Source organism: Kogia breviceps, chromosome 2 (assembly GCF_026419965.1).
Source record: "Kogia breviceps isolate mKogBre1 chromosome 2, mKogBre1 haplotype 1, whole genome shotgun sequence".
NCBI lineage: Eukaryota > Metazoa > Chordata > Mammalia > Artiodactyla > Physeteridae > Kogia > Kogia breviceps.
Genome location: NC_081311.1, coordinates 55079839 through 55103916, shown reverse-complemented (window position 1 = coordinate 55103916; position 24078 = coordinate 55079839). Strand labels below are relative to the sequence as shown.

General features: G+C 49.7%; 1 protein-coding gene across 5 annotated transcripts in view; it reads left to right on the top strand.

Moving 5' to 3' along the window:
- Positions 1 to 235: 235 nt before the first annotated feature.
- The window catches only part of ANXA11 (annexin A11), a 42451-nt gene continuing 18608 nt past the window's right edge, over positions 236 to 24078 (top strand). For 2 of the 5 annotated variants that reach the window (XM_067025261.1, XM_067025262.1), the window contains exon 1: positions 383 to 604. The gene's annotated coding sequence lies outside the window, so the exon portion shown is untranslated. Of the gene's footprint in view, positions 605 to 18458; positions 18539 to 24078 lie in introns of all 5 variants that reach the window. The other 3 variants (XM_067025260.1, XM_067025263.1, XM_059054276.2) reach the window with 3 other exon arrangements.

Below are 24078 nucleotides of genomic sequence, written 5' to 3'. Positions count from 1 at the left end.
ACCCTTATCTCTATTTCCATACTGTTATGTTACCTTTTTAACGTAGAGAGCGTCACCTTTTTAATGTACACAGTCACTAAGTACGGTACACTGGGCTGGAGGGGGCTTGGGTAAATCCCCTCCCCACGAGTGCGGCGCTGGGCAGGACCGGTCGCAGGAGGCGGTGGGGAGAACGGGCTCCTCGCCAAGCTCCGGGCGCCTGCTGTATCCTCCTCCCGCGACGGAAGGCCCTGTAGCTTCCTTTCCCTTGCTGGGGGAGGTTGCTCGCAGCCTGCGGGCCCAGGACAGCCCTAATCTGGGGGCGGGGCCGCGAGCAGGCCCCGCCTCTAGGGCCCGCCCCGCCCTGGCGCACGCGGCTCCGCCCCGGGGCGCGTTGGGGCGGCGGGAGAGGGGAGTTTTCCGCCCAGCGGCTCCTCCTTCAGACGCTCCGTGACTACTGAGCAGGTCGCGGCTCCAGAGTGCTCAAGGAGCCCCGAGAGCGGGATTGGGACATAACTCGAGGCCGGTCCGAGGTGCCGCGCCTGGGACGCCCGCAGAGAGAGCGGCTGCTACCCGCGTCCCCGTTCGCCCCTCGCGGTCCCGCACCCCGGTGGCCAGTGGCTAGGTAAGTGAGGGTTCCCCGGCCTGCTGGGGGCAAGGGACGGGGCGGTGGCAGGGTTACGCGGCCCCCGCCGGAAGGCCCCGGACTTTTCCTCGCCCCCTCCCGGTCCGGCCCTGCGGCTTCCTGGTTACACGGCGTTGGGGTAAGGGGGCGGGTGTCGGGCTGGTCCCGGACGGGCTGAGTCGGCCTGGCTGCCCAGCTCGGTCAACGGCGGGGAGCCCTCCCTGTGGGGTGGGGGGTGCACAGGCGGGGCCCCCAGTGGCCAGGGCCACGTGATTTTGCTGCTCCGCCGGAGTCTGGGGCTCAGGGCCTGGGCCGGATTGGGACCGGGTGAACCTGCGACAAGAAGGCGACTGGCTGGTGTGGGGATGGCCGGTGGCCACGGCCCCTCTGACCCCGCTGAGTTCTCGGGAGTGTATGTACCGTTCTGGGAAGGGCTTATGTTGAGGAGAGCTAGCAGAGGAGGCTGCCTTCAGGAACTTTCCTCCGGAACTGGAAAGACGGAAATTGCTGGGAGTTGCTAGTTGCAGTTGATTTGTAAGGCACTCTATTTGAGAGAATGCGGGATCCATCCCAGGTGCTGTGTTCACCTGTGTGTTTACCTTCTCTGCCTTTCCCCCATTTCAACCTTGAGCTAGTTTCAGAGAGGGATTCTTCTTGACTTTTACCTCCCGCTGGGCTCTACCCAGTCCCCTGAAGATTTAAAAAGGTAGAAACGCATCTGTTGGCTTAAAGGAGAGTTGTGCAGTTCATCAGCTTGAGACTTTGGGGGAGGAGAAGCTAAGCTAGACAGTTCTAGCCCAAGCTGGGAACAGTTTGCCTGGCACATTTCTGTCCCTGCCCCTCTAATCAGTGACCTTTCTTCGGAGATTGGGTGTTTTAGGGCCGACCTGGGGTATCTGTGGTAGCCGGCCGCTCTGCCTTCCCTCCCTGCCTTCACTTTGCTCCCTGCTGCTTTGACCTGGGCATGGAGTGGCCCTGTGAGGGGTGAGCCTCTGCCCTGCCTCACGGCAGGGACAAAAGTTTACAGGGCAGTGCCAGGCTGAGTCCAGGAGCTGGACAGGTAGGGTGTGCTGTCTTGCTCACCCCCGCTGGCTTTCATTATGCTCCTGCATTCCTTCCTTGTTTCAGTTGGTTGTTGGGGATTCCAGTAGGATTAACAGGGCCCCTTCCCTCAAGGCACTCTTCACGCTACCAGGTGTTCCCTGACAGGAGAGGCCAGGTGAGGTGCCAGGGCTATTTGTTGCCCTGGCATGGGGTGCTCACTACCTTGGGCTCCTGCATCCCTCCCGAATCTCACCTCTTACTAGTCTCTATGCCTTCATTTCCTCATCTTTAAAGTGGGGGTTAATAATACTACCTACCTCACAGGGTTATTGTGAGGATTAAATGAGTTAATATACTTAACAACCATACAGCTCAGGCACTGATCTGAACAGGTGGTGACTGGTGCACCATACCTCTGTGTCCCAGGATAGACATAAAGCTTACAGCAGGGCCTGATGCATGAGTAATCATCTGTAAGAGTCAACAGTAATAATAAAAATAGCTATCACTCCCTTCGTGCCCTGAAGGTCCAAGTTGAATTACTCTCCTTCTGACCTGTTCCTCTGTCTTAGCTCATGCTGTTCTGCCCTCCTTCCCCCAGTTCTGCCCGTTATTCACCACCCTCCTGGGAGCTATCCAGGTGCCTGGAGCAGGAAGGGACAAGACATGCTGTGAGCCCATGCAGCCCTCCTCAACTCCTTTGGCATCACTTCTCAATACTCACCTTGGAGTAATAATTATATGGCCACAAGTCTTCTCTCTGCCCTGTCCTCTGTGTCTGGAGGGTGGGGGGTATTTCTCACTCATCTCTTGGTCTCACAGCATCCAGAAGGGACCTTGCTGAATGTTGGTACTCAGTAGATATTAGCTAAGTGAAAGAGGCAGGCCAGGAAAGTAAGGTTTCCCTGTTCTTAAAATATTTTACTTCGGAAGCTGAATTTGGATAGGCCAGAAAAAAAACAACTTGGGAGAGTGAGATGGAAGTGAGTCCAGACTGAGGTGGGCCTAGGAACTGGCTGAGAGGCCAAATGGGAGTCCCCTTGGACTCCTTTATGTCTCCAGGGCAAGGATGGTAGTCGGGGCTCATCCTGGATTGCTGCACCTAAGATCCACTAGTGATGCCTTGGCCACGTGATTTTGGGAGGATGGATAGTTTGAGGTGATAGGAGTGAGAATTGAGCCAGAATAGGTGAGTGTGGGTTTTTCTTGGGAATTCACTGCGGGGGGAAAAAAAAAGCCTGTATGGGCAGGAGGTGAATGTAGAAATGAAATCTGTGTCGAGTGCTGGATGTTCAGAGGACCCAGGGTCTTTGTGGAGCTCCCCTTTCTTCCTATTCCTTCCTCTTCTCAGCTGCTGTCTTTTCCCTCCCACTAAGCCTGAAGCAGTCCCTGCCTGATACTTGTCCCATGGGGACCGCTGGAGGAAGATTCTGTGTATAGGTGTATTTTACAATCACAGCCAAGCAAACAGACTCAGGTTTCTCTGAGTTTTTCTCGTCAGCACCCTGTGAGCCCATTGCCTGCAGAACATCAGGAATCTGAGGGCTACCTAAATAGAAAAGCTCTTAGGGGAAATGAAGAAACCAAAGTTTCCTTGTTGGGAATTTGCATTTTTTTAAAAAAATATTTTATTTTCTTTACTCTTTTTTTTTTTTTTTTTTGGTGGTATGCGGGCCTCTCACTGTTGTGGCCTCTCCCGTTGCGGAGCACAGGCTGCGGACACACAGGCTCAGCGGCCATGGCTCACGGGCCCAGCCGCTCCGCGGCATGTGGGATCTTCCCGGACTGGGGCATGAACCCGTGTCCCCTGCATCGGGAGGCGGATTCTCAACCACTGCGCCACTAGGGAAGCCTGGAATTTGCATTTTTAAAAGGAGTTGTGAAATTCAGTGGCGCTTTCTAATAACCCTGAAACCATACCATATTAAGCCTACTGACCCTGAGCCCGGTATCCCATGAAATAAAGGTCTGATGTCACGTGGTGGTTTGTAGTTGGGAGAATCCTGACAGTCAGCATGAACAGTCACTTGAACCACAGCTGACTTTGCTCCTGATGTGAGAAAGTAACAGGTGAGACCAATGGAAGGGTGAGGAGACAGAGTTCTCATCCATGCTTGGTATCCTGGGGCAAGCCACATAGCTACACAGAGTTCCAGTGTTCTGGGTGGTAAAATGCCTACCTCACATGGTTGTTTTCACGATCTGGTGAGGTGATGTTTGCAAAAGGGGTTTGATATCAGTTAGGGGGGTGGTAATGGCAGTGTTGATATCTTGGTTGTGTTCCTGCGAGGAATCTTGAAGCTGGGGGTGGAGTGTGCAGATTGGCAGGTAGCTGACTCCTGGTTCTGTGATCTCTGAATGTCTAGTCTTTCAGGGGCTTGTGCTCCTGAAGGTCCCACTGCCTTAGCAGAAAAAAAGGGGGAGCAATCACTCCTGAAATTGAGAGGGAAGTCAGGAGCCCCCAGCCTCTTACACCTGTAGCGTGGGGAGAGACTGGCTTAGAGGACAGTGTGAGGGACAAGGAGAAACTCAGAGGCTGATAACAGGGAGCCAGAGGGAGTATATGGCAGATTAAGCCTGGGGAGTGGCATCCCTTGGGGAAAAGGGTGTGTATGTGGGGGGCTGGTGATAGCAGACATCAGCTTGCTGTGTCCACCTAAAAGGTCGCGGCTATTTTAGGAAGCGGGTGACAAGGGATATTTCTGTTGAACTCAGTGTTATTGAGTATCCACTGTTTGCCAGCCCTGTGCTGGGAGCACAAAAGCAGAGGCCACCCCTACCCACCCTAGGTTGTCCGCTGCCTTTTCTGTAGTACAGATGTAAAATAATTTATTCAACCTTTCCCCCATTGCTGGGTATGGAGACTGTTGACTGTTTTTATAGTTTGAAATGGTGTTGGAGTAAACAATCTATAAAATCCTGTTTGGAATGTCATTGAATGTTTTATTTATAAGGAAGAGTTCACATTTTTATGATATTAAGTTTTCCAAATCAGGGGCAGATTACAGGCCTTGTGATGTAGAATGTCTTCATTGGATACTAAGAATAGGATTCTAATTGGATATGCTGGATATATATATATATATATATATATATATCTCATAAAATATATGTCATATAATTTGGAAATTATTTGTAAATAACTTTTTTTATTCCTACTCTTTTTTTCTGTTTGTTGGTCATTCATTCAACTTTTATTGTTACTCATTTCTTTTTAGTTCTGGCTTATTTTGTTGCTCTGCTTTTAATATCTAAATTGGTTCATTTATTTTTAGTCTTTTAATTAAAAAAGTATATAAAGCTCAACATTTTCCTCTGAGTACAACTCTAGCCAATGGGCCTTTGTAGGAAATGCTCACCTTTCCATTGCTTTCTAGTACTCTGTAGATCAGTTTTGACCCGAGGATTTTTTAGAAGGCAGCATCCTGCATTTTTGAGTAAGTTTCTTGGGGGGTATGGTCATATTTTAATGTTGACTGCTAGTTTTATTGAGTGAATGTGATCAGCAAAATCTCTTGTTGGACTATATTAAGATTTTCTTTGTGGCCAGCTACACAATCAATGTGAAGAGGTTTCATGGACGTGTACTCTCTGTGGGATACACACTTAGATATATCTGTGATCTTGAGGTTGCCCTCTGCATCCCTGCTTATTGAATCTTTTTTTTGAGTCAAGCTCAACTTATATTTGTCTTGGATTTATGAATTTGGCATGCATGTTTGGTGTATACAGGTTTATCAAGCTTACCTTTGTGGATTGTACCTTTTGTCTTTTGCTGCTTATTCAATGCTTTTGGCCTTTGGCCTTAAAGTCTGTATTAACTCTTTTTAGGAGCATATATCGCCAAGAATCTGGGAGAATCCCTTCTTCTTTACAGTCCTAAAATTAGTAACTAAGTGCATTTTATAGGACAGTAAGTGAAAGGCTCAGAAATTTGGAGGCAGGCGTCAGTCAGGGAGGGGGTAAGCTGCATCCTTTAGTTTACACTCAGACTCATGCAGAGTAGGTAGTAATCAGACTGTCCCCGCTTGCTTCTGAGTCAGGATTACTACTGTGAGCTCCCCCTCCTTGCCTGTCCCAGTGGCCCCCATGATAGCCAGGTTTTAGGAGGGATGGATAAAAGGAGATCTGTCTGCAACGCCCAGGGATGGGCCTGGGTACCACTCCTCTGCCTTTGTGTTTGGTTCCCCTCCATCCCTTAGGTCCAAGGAGGTGGACGGCTGTGACTCGCAATTACATTTCCTTCTTCATCTGAAGCAGCAAGGCGTACTTTCTCTGTTCCCCAAGGGATATGACAAAACAGTACACAAAAATGTCCCAGGACCAAATGTCAGGTATAAAGACTTGGGCCACAAGTTTTACACTCGTTTCTATGCTTGTGTTTTAAGTCACATAAACTATTTCAAGGGACTAGAATGGCCTAAGCCCTGTTGTACCATGGATTCCTAGGGAGTAGTTTTCCAAGTCTTGTGTTTCCAGATGGCTGAGAAATGGTTGGAAAAAACCCTCAGTTTGCAGAGGCAGGATTATTGGAAAGTCCTCAACATGTTTTTAATATTAATATTTCCACTTCTGGTTTTTCTTTGTGCTTACCTAGTATGTCTTTGCCTTAATTTTTAACTTTTCTTTCTCGTTTAAAAAGAAAGTGTTTCTCTTGTAATCAGCACATGACTGGGGTTGGGGGACATGGCAGAGGCAGTGATAATAGCAACAAACCGAATTTGGTCATTTCTGCCTTTGGTAGAGAATTCAGACTGTTTGCATACCAGATAGTCTTGATTTTATTTCTTGTGTCTTGTTTTCTGTTTATTATTATTTACTAGGATGTTGTTTCTTTCCTGATTTCTGCTGTCTGGGTTAAGTTTCTCATCATTCCTCTTCCTTCCTCTTCCCCACCCACTTGCATTAGGATTCAGGTTTGACCATGATTTAAGAGAGGAGTTTCTCTATCTCCAGAAATTGGAGTCCACAGTTAATAAGTGTCTGTTCCATGAGGTTGTCCAGGCATGAGGCTCCTTATGAAAAGTTGCTCCCAGCATTCTCCAGGGCTTTGGTTTTCAACCTTGAGCATGTTTAAGAATAACTGGGAAGGTTTGTTAAAACACAGATTCCTGGACCCCACCCCTAAAGGTTCTGATTTAGGGGGTCTGTGATGAGGCCCGAGAAATTTCCTTTCTGACAGGCACCCAGGTTGTGCTGATGCGGCCAGTCTGGAGACCACACTTGGGCAGTGCTGCTCTGGGTGCTTCCCTTACCTGCGAGGCTCAGGACAGCTGACTCCCTGACAGGGCCCTGCCTCGCTGCCAGGGAGGCTTGGAAACGTAGACCTTATTTGGGGCTGCCATGTGCCAGGCTGCAGGTAGTGTTCTGTCATGGAAGCAAGAGGGGGCAGATGGTTGAGGGGGGCGACCACCGAAGTTTCTGGAACACCACCCACTGGTATCCTCAGTCTGAAGCTACTCCTGTGCTTGTCGGTTTTGCCACTGGCTAAGCCAGCCTTCCTCGGGTTAGGAAGTAGGAATGGTATCTTGTGACAGGGGCAAGCCAGCAGGCAGTGCAGTGGGTGGCAGCCTCCGATCCTGAGGGCTGGTGACTAAACAGGCAAGTTGCTGCTGCTACTTTGCTCATGCTCTGAGGGTCTCGCTGCTTCCAGGTCATTCCCACCAGTCAGGTCCGGCAGCCATTCATTCTGCCACTTGGAGTCACCTCCTGATCTTAGAGGCCCCTCGGGATGCGGGGGCGGGTGTCCCTCCAAGACCCAGCTTTGGGACGGAGAGAGTCTTACTGTGCTTCCTTCTTCCGACTTTCCTTCATCAACTCCAGATGTGACACATCAGTGTCTGTTTCCTGGAGAGCTTGGGGACAGAGGCCATTTGAACCCTGAACTGAGTTGGGCTGTTGGTCAGCACGGCTCCTGATACCCTGGAGAGATCAAAACAAGTGGCTGCCAACCCCTGCTCTCTGCTCTTGTTAACTCATGGGGGTGAACCTGGGGAGAAGCAATGTCACAGAGGCTTCCCTGGGCAGAGGATGCTTTCTCTGTGGCTTGAGGATATGGGGCTTTATTAGGAGGCAGCAGAGTCATTTTCTCATTCTGTCTTTCCCAGTGTAGCCTTTACATTTCCAAGTCCATTCTCCAGCCCAGGAAGGTGGAATGGCGCCCAGAAGCTTGAGTGGAGGGGAGCCAGCCTGGGCCGCGATGCATTGGCCGGGAGGTTGAGAAACATGATTTGAGTCTTTGTCCTGTCCCAGCCGATGCTGAGAGCCCAGGCAGGCCTTGCTCTCTAGGCCTCAGCTCCCACCTCATTTAAACAAGCTGGTTGAGTCGAAGAATCTCCTGAAGGCCCCTTCCAGCCCTGATATTGTAGGATTCCTGTGTAATCCAAATGCCAGCACACTGGGAATTGGCTTTACTTCTTTTTATTTTTTAAAAATAATTTTTATTTATTTATTTATTATTGGCAGCATTGGATCTTCATTTTTGTGCATGGGCTTTCTCTAGTTGCAGCGAGTGGGGGCTACTCCTTGTTGCGGTGCGCGGGCTTCCCACTGCGGTGGCTTCTCTTGTTGCAGAGCACGGGCTCTAGGCACGCAGGCTTCAGTAGTTGTGGCATGCGGGCTCGGTAGTTGTGGCTTGCGGGCTCTAGAGCTCAGGCTCAGTAGTTGTGGCGCACGGGCTTAGTTGCTCTGCGGCATGTGGGATCTGCCTTGTCCAGGGCTCAAACCTGTGTCCCCTGCATTGGCAGGCAGGTTCTTAACCACTGCACCACCAGGGAAGGCCTGCCTTTATTTCGAAGAGGTGTCTTTCTGAGCCTACTTGCTCAGTTTAACCCCTTGGTAAGGCCTGGACACTGGTCCGTGGCCACTCTCCAGCCTGCTTTGTCCGGAGCTTCTCCAGGCTGGGCCGCCCCAGGTGCCAGCCCTCGGAGGGTAGAGTCTGAGGCACTGTCTGGCTAATGATTGACATGGGCTCCAGCTATTCCTAATTCATGGGTGTGGGTGAGGAGTTGAATGTTTAACAGCACTTTCTGTGGGCTTTTTGTTCAGTGCCTGGGAAAGGACGGTCAGGGTTGGTGGAATGCTGCCCTGGGGCTCCCTGGCTTGCTCCTGAGGCCTGATGGCATCTGTGACCCACACCTCAGAGGTGAGGCAGTACCCCAGCAGAGTCAGGGATGTTCATACGCCCTCTCACATAACTTGGGGTTCTACCTTGTCGTGGGAGGGAGAGAGGGAATGTCTTAGATCAATCCTTTCTGCCCCCAGAATTCCTGGAGCCTCTGTACCAGAAGTTCTGACCAAAGAGGTCATTGGGACAGGTGCCACCAGGGTATGAAAGAGATGAATCAGGGTACACTGGTGTCCTGTTGGTGTGTGTCAGGGACCTGTGCCCTGCCCCATACTGGCCAGTGGAGGAGGAGAGGAGAGGCCTGTTCTATAGCCTGGGCACTGACTTTCTCACTGGGAGGCCTAGTAAAAGTAATTCTGGCTCAGGCACTAGTCTGGCGTGTGATCCTTGCTTGTCAAGAATTATCCCTGAGGGCTTCCCTGGTGGCGCAGTGGTTGAGAATCCACCTGCCGATTCAGGGGACATGGGTTCGTTCCCCGGTCCGGGAAGATCCCACATGCCACGGAACGGCTGGGCCCGTGAGCCATGGCTGCTGAGCCTGCGCGTCCTGAGCCTGTGCTCTGCAACGGGAGAGGCCACAACAGTGAGAGGCCCGCGTACCCCCCCCCCCCCCAAAAAAAAGAATTATCCCTAAGCCTTAGTTCTCTTGAGGTGATAATACCTCTCTTGCAGGATCATTTCAAAGGTTAATGAGGTGATATATAATGAGGTAATATATGTATTAATACCTGTCATAGGTACTGGAAAAGGGGGGGAGTATTATTAGAGCATTAAGAAGACACAGAAAACATTTTAGGCCAAGTGCTGGTAAGTTCCAGAAAGGGAGATCATCGCTGTGGGTGGAGAGATCAGGGTGGGCTTCCTGAAAGAAGCGGGGCTCCATCTGGCTTAAAGGAAAGCCAAAATTGATTTAGGCTTAAGGAAGGCACAAAGGAGACAGGAGGACAGACCAGGTAGAGGGACTGTCTGAGCAGAAGTTCTGAAGATGGAAAGTGCTGAGGTATTGGCTTGACTGAGCTACAGACATGCATTTCCTTCATTCTTCCCATCATACGGAGGCCTCCAGGGACCTTCCATTTTTTTGCCATGGCACAGCCCAGGGCAGGTTGGCAGGCTTTAGCATGCCACCTGCACAGTGATCAGCCCCTCCTGAGATCTGAAAGAGCATCTTCTCCTCCAGGGTGATCTGCAGATTCTGATGGGGATTTCTTTTCAACTTCCAGCTGAACAAGACTGGCTGGGGACTTGGTCACCATTAGAAGAGCAGCCCTTGATAAGTGCTATTTAAAGGAGAGGTTTTCTGGGGCTTCTAGGAGCTGGAGTATATACTCTCTTGGGTCTTCTAGGTTTGAAGGGACTGGGCCTTTCCAAAGGCATTTGAACAGGCCCCAGGACTGTAGAGGCCCAGGGACTCCCTGCTGCCTTTAGGTCTTTAGTCTTGTGCACCACCCCTCTCCCCACCTCTTATCTGGCAGGGCCCTGGATGAACATCTGTTCCTTTCATTACAAATACGGGTACCTTCAGGGACAGCCCTGGTGGGGACAGTGGGCAGCCGAAACAGGCATCCTGGATGAAGGGGCAGCTGCTGCAGCCCTAGCTGTGTGCCACCACGTGGGAATGTAGGACCCTTGTTGCCAGGTTTCCTGTTTTTCCATTTAAAACAAAATTTAAGTTGGAGAGTCTCTTTTGTGGCCTCACCCCTCCCCTCCCCACAACAAAATAAATGTTTGTGAACTACAAAACCTCCAGGGAGCCCCAGGTCCTGGGCAGCACAAATTGACAACCACGGATCCCTCGCAGGCTCACTTGTTTAGCAGATGAGGGAGAGATGCCCAGGGGAGCCTCGGGCTTGCCAAGGCCCATCCATCAGAGAGAAGCCGCTTTCCTAGACACCACGCCTCCCACCTCTCTGCTCTCAGAGCCCTTTCCTGATTCTCAGCCTTAATCTCCATTCTGCCTGGGAGTGGCTCTTAAACATTTTGTGGGTATTTTCCTGTGATTGCTCTTTTGTGTTTATCTCCCCAGCTAGAGGGAAAGCCTGGTGCAGGTCAGAACTTTTGTTTTTTCCTCCTGTGCTCCGGGAAGTCTAGCCCAACACTGGGTGCCTCTCTGAGCCCAGAGGTGGAACTAGTGTGAAGCTAATGAAACTTAACCTTCAGGTTCAAGACCCCCCACCCCCCAGTCTCTTGCGTGTGGCCTTTGCAAGGCTATGGGAGAGGCCCTGGCAGTGAATTCACAAAGTCATACAGTTTTGTAGAATTTGTAAGAAAGTGTTCTGCATCCAGGGTCTTAAAAGAACCCCTAAAACTATGTAGGCTTCAGGCTCAGCAAAACCTGAACCTCCCTCTAAAGATGCTGTGAAAACTCAGCAATTGGCTGGGGTCCTGCCTTTTGGACAGTGGGCCCTTGGCTTGGGAGCAGGACGTGGGCGGGTCCGGAGCCAGGCCTGGGAGGATTTTGCTGTGTCACCTTGGCCTGTCACTTCCACTCTCTGGTTGTCAGTTTCTCCACTTGTGAAATAGGGAGGTGGGGTGGGCGGGAATGAACTGAGTCATCTCTGGGGCCGAATGATCTCTGGTGTCCCAGTTGCTTGGTTTTGGCTGGCTGGGTGTGGTTGCCCCACCAGCCCAAACGTCACACTGCCCCACCTATTCCCTCCCAAGAGCATTTGCATTGCTGGCTGGGTGTGCCTGGCCGGCCGTAGGGAACCGACTCTGAGGCTCTGGGTCTCACCTTGGTGACTTTGTTGACTGATAATAATACAAGCAAGCAAAGCTTTACTGAGTGAGCTCTTATTCCCAGACATGTAGGAGACGTGAGCACCTGGTCCCTCCCTTCTCCGTGGAATGGTTTTTTCTGTGGTCTTGGTTTATTGCTTCTCTTGCTGACTGAGGTAGACTTGTGCACTGATCTCTTATACAAAGAGAGACTTTTCAAAGAGGACACCATGGAAAGATCTGGAGGGAAGGAGAGAAGCGGTGGTCACTGTATGTACTTGCTTTCTATTGCTGCTGTAGCAAATTGTCCATATTTAGTGGCTTAAAACCACACAGCTTTTTTTTGTTTAATACCATTTTAACCATTTTTCGGTCTGCTGTTTGGTGGCATTAAGTACATTCATATTATTGTGCAACCGTCACCATCATCCATCTCCAGAACTTTTCATCTTCCCAAACTGAAACTCTGTCCCCATTAAACACTAACCCCACACTCCACTCTCCGCCCCCACCCCCGCCGGCCCTCGGCACCACCATTCTACTTTCTGTCTCTGAATCGGACAACTCCAGGTGCCTCATAGAATTGGACTCATAGAGTATTTATCTTTTGACTGGCTTATTTCACTCAGCATAATGACCTCAAGATTCATCCATATTCTAGCATGTGTCAGAATTTCCTTCCTTTTTAAGGCCAAATACTCTTCTGTTATGTATATACCGCATTTTCCTTATCCATTCATCTGTTGATGGACATTTGGGTTGTTTCCACATTTTGGCCGCTGTGAATAATAACTTCTGTGAACACTGGTGTACAAATATGTTCGGGTCCTGCTTTCAGTTCTTTTGGGTACATATGCAGAAGTGGAATTGCTAGGTCATACGTTTAAATTTTTGAGGAACTGCCCTACTGTTTGCGGCTGCCCCATTTTAGCACATGACTTTACTGTCGTACGGTTTTGTCTCACGGGTCTCCTGGTGTTTGTTGGCAGGGTTATATCTTTTCTGGAAGCTCTAGAGGAGAATCTGTTTCCTTGTCTTTTCTAGCTTCTAGAGGTCGTCTGCATTCTTTGGCTCCTGGCTCCCTTTGTGCATGGATGGAATCCCTCTCAAGCTTCTTATCTCCTTCTTTTCATCTTTATTTCTCCTCATCCTTTCCTTTCATCCTTAACATAGCAAGGAAAGGACTCATGGGTCCACCTGGATAATCTACCAACCCCATCTCAAGGTTGGTAACCTTGATCACATCTGCAAAGGCCCTTTGTCATGTAGAGTAACATAGTCACCAGTTCTGGGGGATCAGGGTGCAGACTGTCTTTTGGGAATATTTTTGACAGACCTACAAGGAACCTGATGGTGCCTTGATCGTTGGCTTTGAAAAGCCCTCCCCTCTCCTCTTTCCCTTTCTCAAAATTGTCTTGAAGCACCCATGGCCGTAACGATTGGTTAGGTGCTACCCTCATTGTGTGGGCTAGACACCTGGTCGACACTGAATAAGTTTGGGTGTCTGTCTAGGATCTTTGATGACCCTTTTTCCCCTCTCCAAACATCAGAGCCTGTCCTCTTTGACCACTTGGGAGGGTACAACACTGGCTGAATTGGTCACAGAGGAGAAAACTCTCCCTATATTACAAAGGTCTTCCCTGTTCTTACTTCATTCAGTCCTCACAGTAACTTCAAGGTAGGTGGTCAGATAGCTTGGAGGTTCAGAGAGGTTAAGTTGTCCTGTGAATGTCACACAACAAGTGGTGAAGTTAGGACCCAGACCCTACCTACCAAGTTAATGCTCCTTAGGGAGTATGTTAAAATTAACTGAGCACCTACTCTATGCTAATAAGCTACATGATGGTTAGCTTTTTTTTTTTTTTTTTTTTTTTTTTTTTTTTTGTGATATGCGGGCCTCTCACTGCTGTGGCCTCTCCCGTTGCGAAGCACAGGCTCCGGACGCGCAGGCTCAGCGGCCATGGCTCACGGGCCCACCCGCTCCGCGGCACGCGGGATCCTCCCGGACCAGGGCACGAACCCATGTCCCCTGCATCGGCAGGCGGACTCTCAACCACTGCGCCACCAGGGAAGCCCGATGGTTAGCTTTATATGCATGTATCAGTGCATCAGACCCTCACCACCACACAGTAAGATGAATGTACTTTCCCCAGTTTTAAGGAGAAAGGCTCAAAGAGGTTAAGCAACATGCCCAAGGTCACACGGCCAGCAAGTGGTAGAGCTAGAATTGGAACCATTGTCATTGGACCCTGTGTTTTGCCCTAGTTGCCCAGCAGCAGTGTTAGAAGATTCTATCAAGGCTGTGTGGGCCGTGGGTAAAATTCATACGACAGATCTGAGAAGTCTCCTGTGACTGACCTGTGATGTTTGTGGCTCTTGATGGGGGAGTGTGGGTTGTGCAAAGATGGGGGAACTGGTTTAGAGTGTGGGAAAGAGAGTAATTGGAGGTGGTAGAAGGACCTACAGAGGACCTGGGGTTGGATGTTATGAGACCCAGTGTTGGTGATGCTTAGGCTGCGTGACCTGGATGAGCGACCCAGCCTCCCCTTGCCCACCCAGACGAGGGAGGGGTTCAGAGAAGGAGCTCCCCAAGTTCCTTTCCAGCTGAGCTTCTGACAGGTTCATTGTGCAGACAGTACCTGCCACAGAGCTTGGGGTGAGGTGCACCCCTGTGGGCCCAGGCGATCCTGGAGGAACAGCGCTTGGGTTGGAGTTTGCAGGAAATGGAGGGACTTGAGCGCTAAGTCTGAGACAGCCAGGAGGCCTCTGGTACTCTGGGACTTGTGCTTGATTTACATTTGCTAGTCCTGAGGAGCCCCTCCTGATCAGGTGGTATGATTGCCAGCAGCTTCCGTATGCGGAAGTGGTGAAACTGACAGACACAGACCTGCCTTCCCCAGCCTGAGCTGCACTTAGAAACAAACCATGGTTTCCGTATTTGGGGAAAGGGAAAGGGGTATTTGGGGAAGTGGGTATTTCCTTAGGTCCTTGGCTACACCTTGGACTTAAGTGGGGGGATTTTTCTTTCACTGCCACTGTGTCTGTCACAAGAACCCTGGCGACTACAAGGACTGCAGCCTGAGCCCCCGTCATGTCCTGGGCCTGGTTGTCAGCCAGATACTGACACCATACCTGGGTTCACCTGCTTCCTCTGTGGCCGCTTTCCAATCCTCAGAAATCCTGAATCGGGGTTGGCATTTGACTAATTGTTGGCTCTTCCGGAAGCCTGTTTGGTATGGGCACCTGTCACAGGGGACTCTCCTGATGAGCTGGAGTGACCCAGGTTTGCCGGGGCTGTGCTGTGGAGGAGTTAGTAGAGAGACCTCCTGTGAATCTCCCTGTCTGCCTGCAGGAACTTTTCCATGAAAGTGATCCCTCCTGCCTCACTCCCTCCTCACTCCTTCTCAATTCCCACGACCTGGTCTGGAAAAGCAACTGAGAGCAGAGAAAATGGTTTCTGTCAGGGCCGGGCCCAGAGTGGACATGCTGACAGCAGGCTCCTGGGTGCTGGCAGGGCTGGAGCTTTGTGCAGGCTGAGGCCCTGCTCCCGGGCAGTTTTCTTTTCCAAAGGCCTTTTCAAAGGTGCTTCCTCCTCCATCCCTCCCACCCCCTTTTTTTTCCTGGAGCTTGGACCAAGCCTCCAGGGCACCCAGGCCTGCAGCAGGGATGGAAAGAAAACATTGCCAGTTTCCTGTTGGTGGTTTCTCCTCCTGGAGATTGGAAAATCCAACACAGCCATTCCCATCCAGGATCTGCTGCTGCACTGGGCTTGGTGTGGGAGAAGGAACCCGCTGACTTTACTGCTCCTGTCCTCTGCCCTTCTTCACACTGTTCTGACCCCCCAGCTCTCCACCCTGTCTCCTCCCTGCTCCCGCGTTTCTCATCCTGTGTATTATCAAATGGCCCAGGGTCCTCAGGGACCCTCTAATCCTGTTTGCTCTTTTATGTTGGGGAAACTGATACAATGAGAGGTTAAATGATATCATGAGAACATATTTGATGTTAAACTATTACTATCTACATTTAACAGATGTGGAAAACTGAAGCCCAGAAAGGTTAAATAACCTGCCCAAGACCACACACTCTTCGGGAGCAGAAGTGGGATCTGCACCTGGGCCACCTGGCTTCAGAGTTCACGTCCTGCCACCACCCTAGACTGCCTTTAGTGAAATGCTTGGGGTCTCGGTGAGGCCTGGCCTCCTGCTTCCTAATTCTATTGTATTCCGTCAACCAGTGTTTTTAAAGTTTTGGTCTTTGAAATTCTAGTGTCTGGGGCCGGTGGGCTCTGTGAGGAAGTACAGCATAGGGGTAAAAGTCCTGAGCTTTGGAGCCTGACTGCTTGGGTTTGAATCCTGGCTTATCATTTACTAGCTAATCTCTCCATACCTCAGTTTCCTTATCTCTAATACAGAGATCATAATCTTCGTATTTGTCTTACAGAGTTGTTGTAAAGTTCTGTTCCATGTATAGCACTTAACACAGTGCCTAGCACATAATACGTATTCGATAAATGTTAACTATTATTATTATTGCCTAGTAAGTGGGAAATTGAGGGAAAAAGTTAAGCAGGCACCTTTGTTACAGGACTTCTCAGAGCCTCTATTATGTTATTAAGTATTGGCACTTTTCTGGAAGGGGACGTAGTAGGCAGCATTTTCCAAAGTTTTTGGACAACTAATCTCTTTCTCTTTTTAAACTGGGCTCCTGGTAAATTCTCACCTCATAAGATGTAAGTTGGTGTCGGGGAACACAGTTCAGGAAGCACTGAGCTCTACATCATGCTGCCTGTTTTTGCTTGGCAAGGTTGAGCTGGAGATGGGAGTTCAGGCTAGACCTGAGCAAGACGTTGAAGGACTGTGTGTGGCAGAGCTTGGGCTGTGCCAGGCTTCTCTCCTCCTGTCCCTGTAGGTATGGGGAGAGGGAGGTGGTGGGAGCCGAGGCACCTGAGGGTTTCTGGAACCTCCTGGCCATGAGGAATGTCCTTGGCTGACTGCAGTTCAAAGCAGTCATTGCACTGTCCTTGAAGGAGGGGGTCTTAAAATAGGGCACCAGGGCTTCCCTGGTGGCGCAGTGGTTGAGAGTCCGCCTGCTGATGCAGGGGACACGAGTTGGTGCCCCAGTCCGGGAGGGTCCCACATGCCGTGGAGTGGCTGGGCCCGTGAGCCATGGCCGCTGAGCCTGCGCGTCCGGAGCCTGTGCTCCGCAACGGGAGAGGCCACAACAGTGAGAGGCCCGCGTACCGCCAAAAAAAATAAGTAAATAAATAGGTCACCAATGGCAGGACCGGTTGGGACCACCAAACAAGCCAGCCCAGCCCAGGTTGAAATGGTCACAGGTTTTGCAGTATGACCCTCTTAGGGAAAGGCAGGCAGGCTTTGCTCCCAGCAGGCTGAGTTCTACCTTGGACCCTCTCCCCATGTGTTTGTGACTTGAGTAAGCAGTGTCCCTGGCATATTTTGGCTCCAAAACCAAGGTGGTTAGAAACGAGATAATCTTCAAGTTTCCTTCCAGCGTAGGCATTTAAGAAGTCTGTAAATCGAGGATTGGGGTGAAAACCTGAAGAGGTGTCCCCTTCAGGAGTCCTAAAATCCAACTAGGAAGAGCCCCAAGAGGTGAAGCCCCCTGTCACACCCGAGGTCTGGGGAGGTGAGGGCCTGGCTCCAGGTCACTGGTCGGGGCCCTTTTCCGTATTAACATTCTTGGAACTGACTACCTTAAATTAAATAGTCTTGCTTTGGGCCCCATTCATGCCCTGCTCTGGGTTGTTGCCTCCCAGCAATGACCCCGTAGAAATGTGCAGTGTATGGCGGTCAGGAGCTGCTCAGACCGGCTCAGGGCTGGCTAACCCTTCATCTCCCAGCAGCCAGGTACTGGAGGTGGGCCAGGAAGGCATGTGGCTGACCGGTGACACCTTAGCCTGCCCAAACTTAGCTTTGCACTGGAGCAAGGAGAGTTTGCAGATAAGCAAATTTCTTTCTTGTTTTTTTAAAAAATTATACATATATGTATACACAAACATACATAAACTGTATATATATATACATACATATATGCATTTACATTTGTGTGTGTGTGTGTGTGTGTGTGTGTGTGTGTGTGTGTGTGTGTGTGTTTTGTCTTGAACTATACTTTGGAAACTGCTCAGTGGTGACCTTCGAGTAGGGGATTAGAGGGGAGAATGAATTTTTTTTCTTTGTGCCTTTCTGTTCCATTTGAATTTCCCTACAATGTGTTTGTATTCCTTTTATTTTTTATTTTTAAATGTGATTTATTTTTTAGAGCAGCTTTAGGTTCACAGCACCACCTCCGCCACTATCATCACCCCACATCAGAGTTACAATTGATGAACCTATATTGACACAGCATTATCACCCAAAGTCCATAGTTTACATCAGGGTTCACTCTTAGTGTGGTACATTCTATGGGTTTTGACTAATGTATCCACCATTTTAGTGTCGTACAGAATAGCTTCACTGTCTTAAAAATCCTCTGTGCTCTGCCTATTCATCCCTTCCTCCCCCTAACTCCTGGTAATCACTGATTTTTTAACTTCTCCAGTTTTACCTCTTCTAGAATGACATATAGTTGGGATGGTGCAGTACATAGCCTTTTCAGACTGGCTTCTTTCACTTAATAATATGCATTTAAGGTTCCTCCCTGTCTTCGTGGCTTGATAGCTCATTTCTTTTACTGCTGAATAATATTCCATGGTCAGGATGTACCACAGTTTACTTCTCCATTCACCTTTTGAAGGCATTTTGGTTGCTTCCAAGTTTTGGCCATTATGAAGAAAGCAACTATAAATATCCATGTATAGGTTTTTGTGTCCATGTGTGTCTTCAGCTCCTTTGAGTAAATACCAAGGAGTGCTGTTGCTGGATCATATGCTAAGAGTAAGTATGTTTAGTTTGTAAGAAATTGCCAAACTGCCTTCCAAAGTGGCTTACCATTTTGCATTTCCGCCAGCAATGAATGAGTTCCTGTTTCTTCACATCCTCATCAGCATTTGGTGTCATCAGTGCTTTGGATTTTGGCCATTCTAATAGGTGTGTAATAGTATTTCATTGTTATTTTAATTTGCAGTTCCCTAAGGATGTATGATGTTGAGCATCTTTTCATATGCTTTTTTGCCATCTGTATGTATTCTTTGGCAAAATATCTGTTCAGGTCTTTTGCCATTTTTTAATTGAGTTTTCTTTTTTTTTTTCCTTTTTAATTGAAGTATAGTTGATTTACAGTGTGGTGTTAGTTTCAGGTGTACTTTATTGTTGAGTTTTTAAGAGTTCTTTCTGTATTTTGGGTAACAGTCCTTTATCAGATGTGTCTTTTTAAACATTTTCTTCCATTCTGTAGCTTGTCTTCTCTTCCTTTTATTTTTTATTTTTTTTTGAGGTGTGCAGGCCTCTCACTGTTGTGGCCTCTCCCGTTGCAGAGCACAGGCTCCAGACGCGCAGGTTCAGCGGCCATGGCTCGCGGGCCCAGCCGCTCCGCGGCATGTGGGATCCTCCCGGACTGGGGCACGAACCCGTGTCCCCTGACTCGGCAGGAGGACTCTCAACCACTGCGCCACCAGGGAAACCCTCTTCCTTTTATTTTTAAAAAGAAATCAGCAAAGATCATCTGAGCTGCCTGGTTTAAACTCTACATTTAAATTTTCACATAAAAACAGATTGAGGATTTAATGTTAAAAAACTAGCACAAATAAATACTCTAGCCCCCAGACTGAGAAGGCCAGTGGAGGGGTCATCCCATGAAAGCGTCCACCCTAGTCCAGGCCCTCTTGGTTTGCTGCTGGGCACCGGGGCGGGGGGTCTCACGGCCGTGCAACTTCTGGCCCTGGGAGATACGTCCAGGTCTCTGCCTCCTCTCAGTGTTAGCCCTCTGTAAGCTGTGTCCCCACCTGGCCAGTGCTATATCCTTGTGTGAGGCATGGCCCTGCCATCATCCTTTTTCCTCCATGTTCCTGGAAGTGAGTCAGGGCACCAGAAGATGTGCATAGTGTATCGCCCAGCCCTTATTGCCATCTCCCACTGTTGGGGTGGGGGAACAAGAAGACTCCCCATTATGGGGGGTGTGGCTAGGTCAGGGTAGTGAGGTGCCTCTTGTTCTGGGTGATTTTGCCTCTTCTCCCAACATGACAATTTCTAGATTCCTGTGTTTGGGACTCTGGCTAGGGCCTTTGCAGAGCCCTTGAAATTGAATGGTATTCTTGTGTACATGTACACAGTTTTAGGGAACAGGCCATTTTACAGTCCCTGAGAAGCCCTCTGTGTACCTGCTGTATGCTTTCAACATTCACCTAGCAAACTGAGGCTTGGTTTCATGGGATCCTGGGATGCCCAGGTTTGGTGTTTATCCTCAGAGCTTACTGCTGGGAATAAAGGCTAGATAGAATAAACTAGAAAGTGTCAAAGTTCCTTAAAGGAAAGTGTGTTTCCTAGAGTGTGGAGCACAGAATCAGTTACATCAGAACTTCTGCAGGACTTCCCTGGTGGTGCAGTGGTTAAGAATCCGCCTGCCAATGCAGGGGACATGGGTTTGAGCCCTGGTCCAGGAAGATCCCACATGCTGCGGAGCAGCCAAGCCTGTGTGCCACAACTACTGAGCCTGTGCTGTAGAGCCACTGAGCCACAACTACTGAGCCCGCACGCCACAACTACTGAAGCCCACCTGCCTAGAGCCTGTGCTCCACAACAAGAGAAGCCACCACAATGAGAAGTCCACGCACCTCAACGAAGAGCAGCCCCCTCTCACTGCAACTAGAGAAAGCCTGCGCGCAGCAATGAAGACCCAATGGAGCCAAAAATTAAAAAAAAAAAAAAAAAAAAAAAGAATCCCTGGAGATGGGAATGGGATGCTTGTTTATATTTCAGATTCCTGGACCCTTTCCAGATTGAAGGGCCAGAATGATTGGGGCCAAAGCCTCGGCATTTTTAGCAAGCTGTCCAGCTGATTCTCACGCGTGATGAAGCAGTGCGACAGAAAGTGTAGTCCAGAGTCGAGCATCAGCATGTTTGGGCCAGTCTCAGACCTACCCTTGCAGAGACTATGGGGGCAGGACCCAACAATCTGGGTTAAAACAAGTCCAGCAGGTGATTGTTTTGCAGACTAAAGTTTGAGAAGCACCAGTTTAGCCAGAGAGGGCCACAGCTGGATGAAATCAGACATACAGGTGCAGGTAGATGGTCCCAGTGAGGAAGGAAGGGTGGTATTTGTGCTGCACCGTGCCCCCAAGAGAAGCAGGACCAGAGGCCGGAAGTTCCCTGCAGGCTGGTTTCTAGGAACTGGAGCAGTCCCCGAAGAGGCCAGCTGCCTGCGGCACTTGGAGGCCCTCTCCAGTGGGTCCCGAGACAGAGTGCTCTGACCAGAGCCAGCATGGAATGGGGATGTGCCCAGCCTATCAGAATCCCGGCCTGTCCACTGTGTGAAGCATCCCACCCAGGCGGCACCTTTGTCTTTCTTAAAGGGCAGAAGTAGGAGGAAGGCATTGGTCAGCACAGAAGGTGTGATATTTGTAGATGCCACAGAGAAAGCAGATCTGCAGGATTATAGCCCAGGGGGTTCCCTTCTGTCGTGAAGAGTGAGGGTTGGACAGAGTTGGGAGGGGAAGATGAGGCCCTCCCCTGCAAGCCCTGCCCGAGCTCCCCTCTGAATCAGGATATGGCACCCCAGCGTGCCAGGCCGACTTTGCCAAGGACAGCAGGCCCTGCTGGTGGCCTCTTCAGAAACAGTGGAGGCCATAGTTACCCAAAGACTGGGTCATGAGCAGATTTCTTAATTTTCAAAAAAGCGGGGAAGACTTGGGGTGTTGGGGGTCAGAGTTGCATGTTGATCTGGGACATGTGGTTGTTGGGAAGGGGCGAGGTGGGCACTAGGGCATCCGGAGGTCGAACCAGGCTCTCTGGCTGCCTTTGCTTTTCTCCTGGGGATTATTAGGCCCGGGGTGACATGTTAGCATTCTCATTTGTTGGAGGCCCTCTTTGTACTGTTGTGAACAAGATGAGGAAACAGGTGTCGGGCTGTGGTAGAGTTAGGTGGCCTGGTAGCTGGTTGAATGCCTGTACCCGCGTGGTCCTGGGTGGGCTGATGGGCTGGGAAGTGGTCGGCAGCGACAGTTCAGGAGTGCTCTTTCTGTATCACTCGCCTGGAAGAATGCAAATGCCATGCTTTCCCAATCGGTGGATATAAAAGAAAGCTGAGAGAGAGTGCTAAGGTGCTTGATGTTGCTTGGGATGGCAGGAGATCTCTGTAGGCTAGAGGGACGATGGGCAGAATGGAAGAGAGAAATTTAACAGGAATCAGCATTCCGTCTCCATTGTCCAGAGCACCCAAGTGTTACCCATCCAGGGAGGCGGTGGGGGGTGGGCAGCGGAGCTACTGCCCTGTGTTCTCCACTCACCCTTGGGGGCTTTGGTTCCCAAGAGAGCTCAGAAGGAGAATGGAGTGGCTCGAAGATGCGAAGCTATTTCAGGCAGGAAATGGTGGGAGAAAAATGAGACTGTTCTTTCAGAAGAGGGGAAGACTGGAGGTGGCCTCTTGGGGAGAGGTGAAGATGAGGGGCCCGGGGGCATCGTCAGGGAACTCTGGGAATGAACACCATCACCCTGTGAGCGGGCTGAGGCTGGCCTGCGGTCCTGCCCCAGGCTGGGAACCTTAGCAGTCCCTTCAGGTCCGAGTCCCATGGCATATTTATAAAATAATGCCAACCCCAGGCTCAGAGCCGGGCTGCCTTGCACTGAATGGACCCTGTGTGAGTTATTCAAATCTTGGAAGAACAGCACGGCCTCAAGTGAGCTCAGAAATCCCCACCTGAATTGGGCCTTTTTAAAAGTTGGTTTTTTTAATCGGCATACATGTATGTGGCAAGAAATGCAAATATAAACAGTGAGCTTCATTTCTATTCCAGTTTTCCCCTCCAGAGGCAACCAGTGTTACCCAATTTCTTGTTTAACATTCCAGGGATGTGTGTGTGTGTGGGTGTGTGTGTGTGTGTGTGTGTGTATACAGCACATAAATTTGTACATTTTCTTTTTTTTGCACTTTTTTTTCTTTCTTTTTTTTGGCACACCATGTGGCATGCGGGATCTTAGTTCCCTGACAAGGGATCGAACCATGTACCCCCTGCAGTGGAAGTGCAGAGTCCTAACCACTGGACAGCCAGGGAATTCCCTTCATTGCACTTTTTTTTTTTTTTTTTTTTTTTGCCGTACGCGGACCCCTCACTGTTGTGGCCTCTCCTGTTGCGGAGCATAGGCTCCGGACGCACAGGCTCAGCAGCCATGGCTCACGGGCCCAGCCGCTCCGCGGCATGTGGGATCTTCCTGGACCGGGGCACGAACCCACGTCCCCTGCATCGGCAGGCGGACTCTCAACCACTGCGCCACCAGGGAAGCCCCCATTTTCTTTTTTTAAAATGAAGTTAGCTTAGCATACACACAGCACTACACCTTGATTAATAATGATGATCATTTCAAATCACCACTTATAGAGCTGGCTCTTTCTAAAAAAGCTACGGAGTATCCCTTGTGTAGATCTGTTTGATTTACTTAACCAGGCTCTTGCAGGTGCATATTTGGGGGTTCCTTCTTGCTGTTGTGGCAGATGCCGCAGTTTAGTGTGTCTGGGAAACAGACTTCCAGAAGTAGAGCTTCTGAGTCAAAGCGTGTGTCATGTTTAATTTCTACATCTCTGTATTTTTAACTGGCAAGTCAGCATATTAGTGAGGGTGAATATCTGTAGTTCCTTTTCTGTAATTGTTTGCATCATTTGAGTTTCTAGAAAGGTTATTGGTCTTTTTCTTATCATAAAACATTTTTCCTAAATTTGTCACTTCTCTTGTCTTTATGTTGTTTTCATTACTTGTTTCTTATGCAGAAATTAAATTTTATCTTTGGGGATAAAGGCTACTTCTTATGCTTAAACTTTGGTCTGGCTGAAGTTTTATTTTGGCATATGGAACAGCGTAGTATCCAGCTCTTTTGTTTTGTTTTTCCATCCAACTGTGGATGGGCCTTTGGGCTCATTCCCCTGGGAGGTGGTCTCCAGAGACAAAGGGGTCAGGAACATAACTGCAGCTCCCCCTGTTTTTCTGAGGTCCGGTTTCTCTTTCTTCCATCAGAAAGTTCCTGGCCCATCCATCATTCGCCTCCCCAGGGTATCTCCTCACCAGTGACGTCTGAGGGTTCTGGCAGATGGGTCAGACTGAAAGCACCACTAGGGACCTCAGTCACCACATGACAGTGTGCTTGGGAAAGGGCCTTTGGCCTACACCACAGGTTGCCAATTCTAGCTCTCTCCAAGGTCACTAGGCCATCATCTGGCCTCCCATTGCAGTCACCAGTGGGACCCACTGACCCAAACAAATTACCATGCCCACAGAGCTGAGAACCCAGACCCACCCCATGGGAACCAGTGGCACCTTAAGGAAGCCTTTCAGCTTCCTTGAAAACAGCATGCCTAGTTCACCAGTGTAGCTGTGAAAGACAACCGGAATCTTGTAGGTAGATAACAGCGTCTAGAGCAGTGTTTCTCAAAGGAGGGGGGGAGCGTGGTCCTTGGACCATTAATTAGCATCACCTGGGAACTA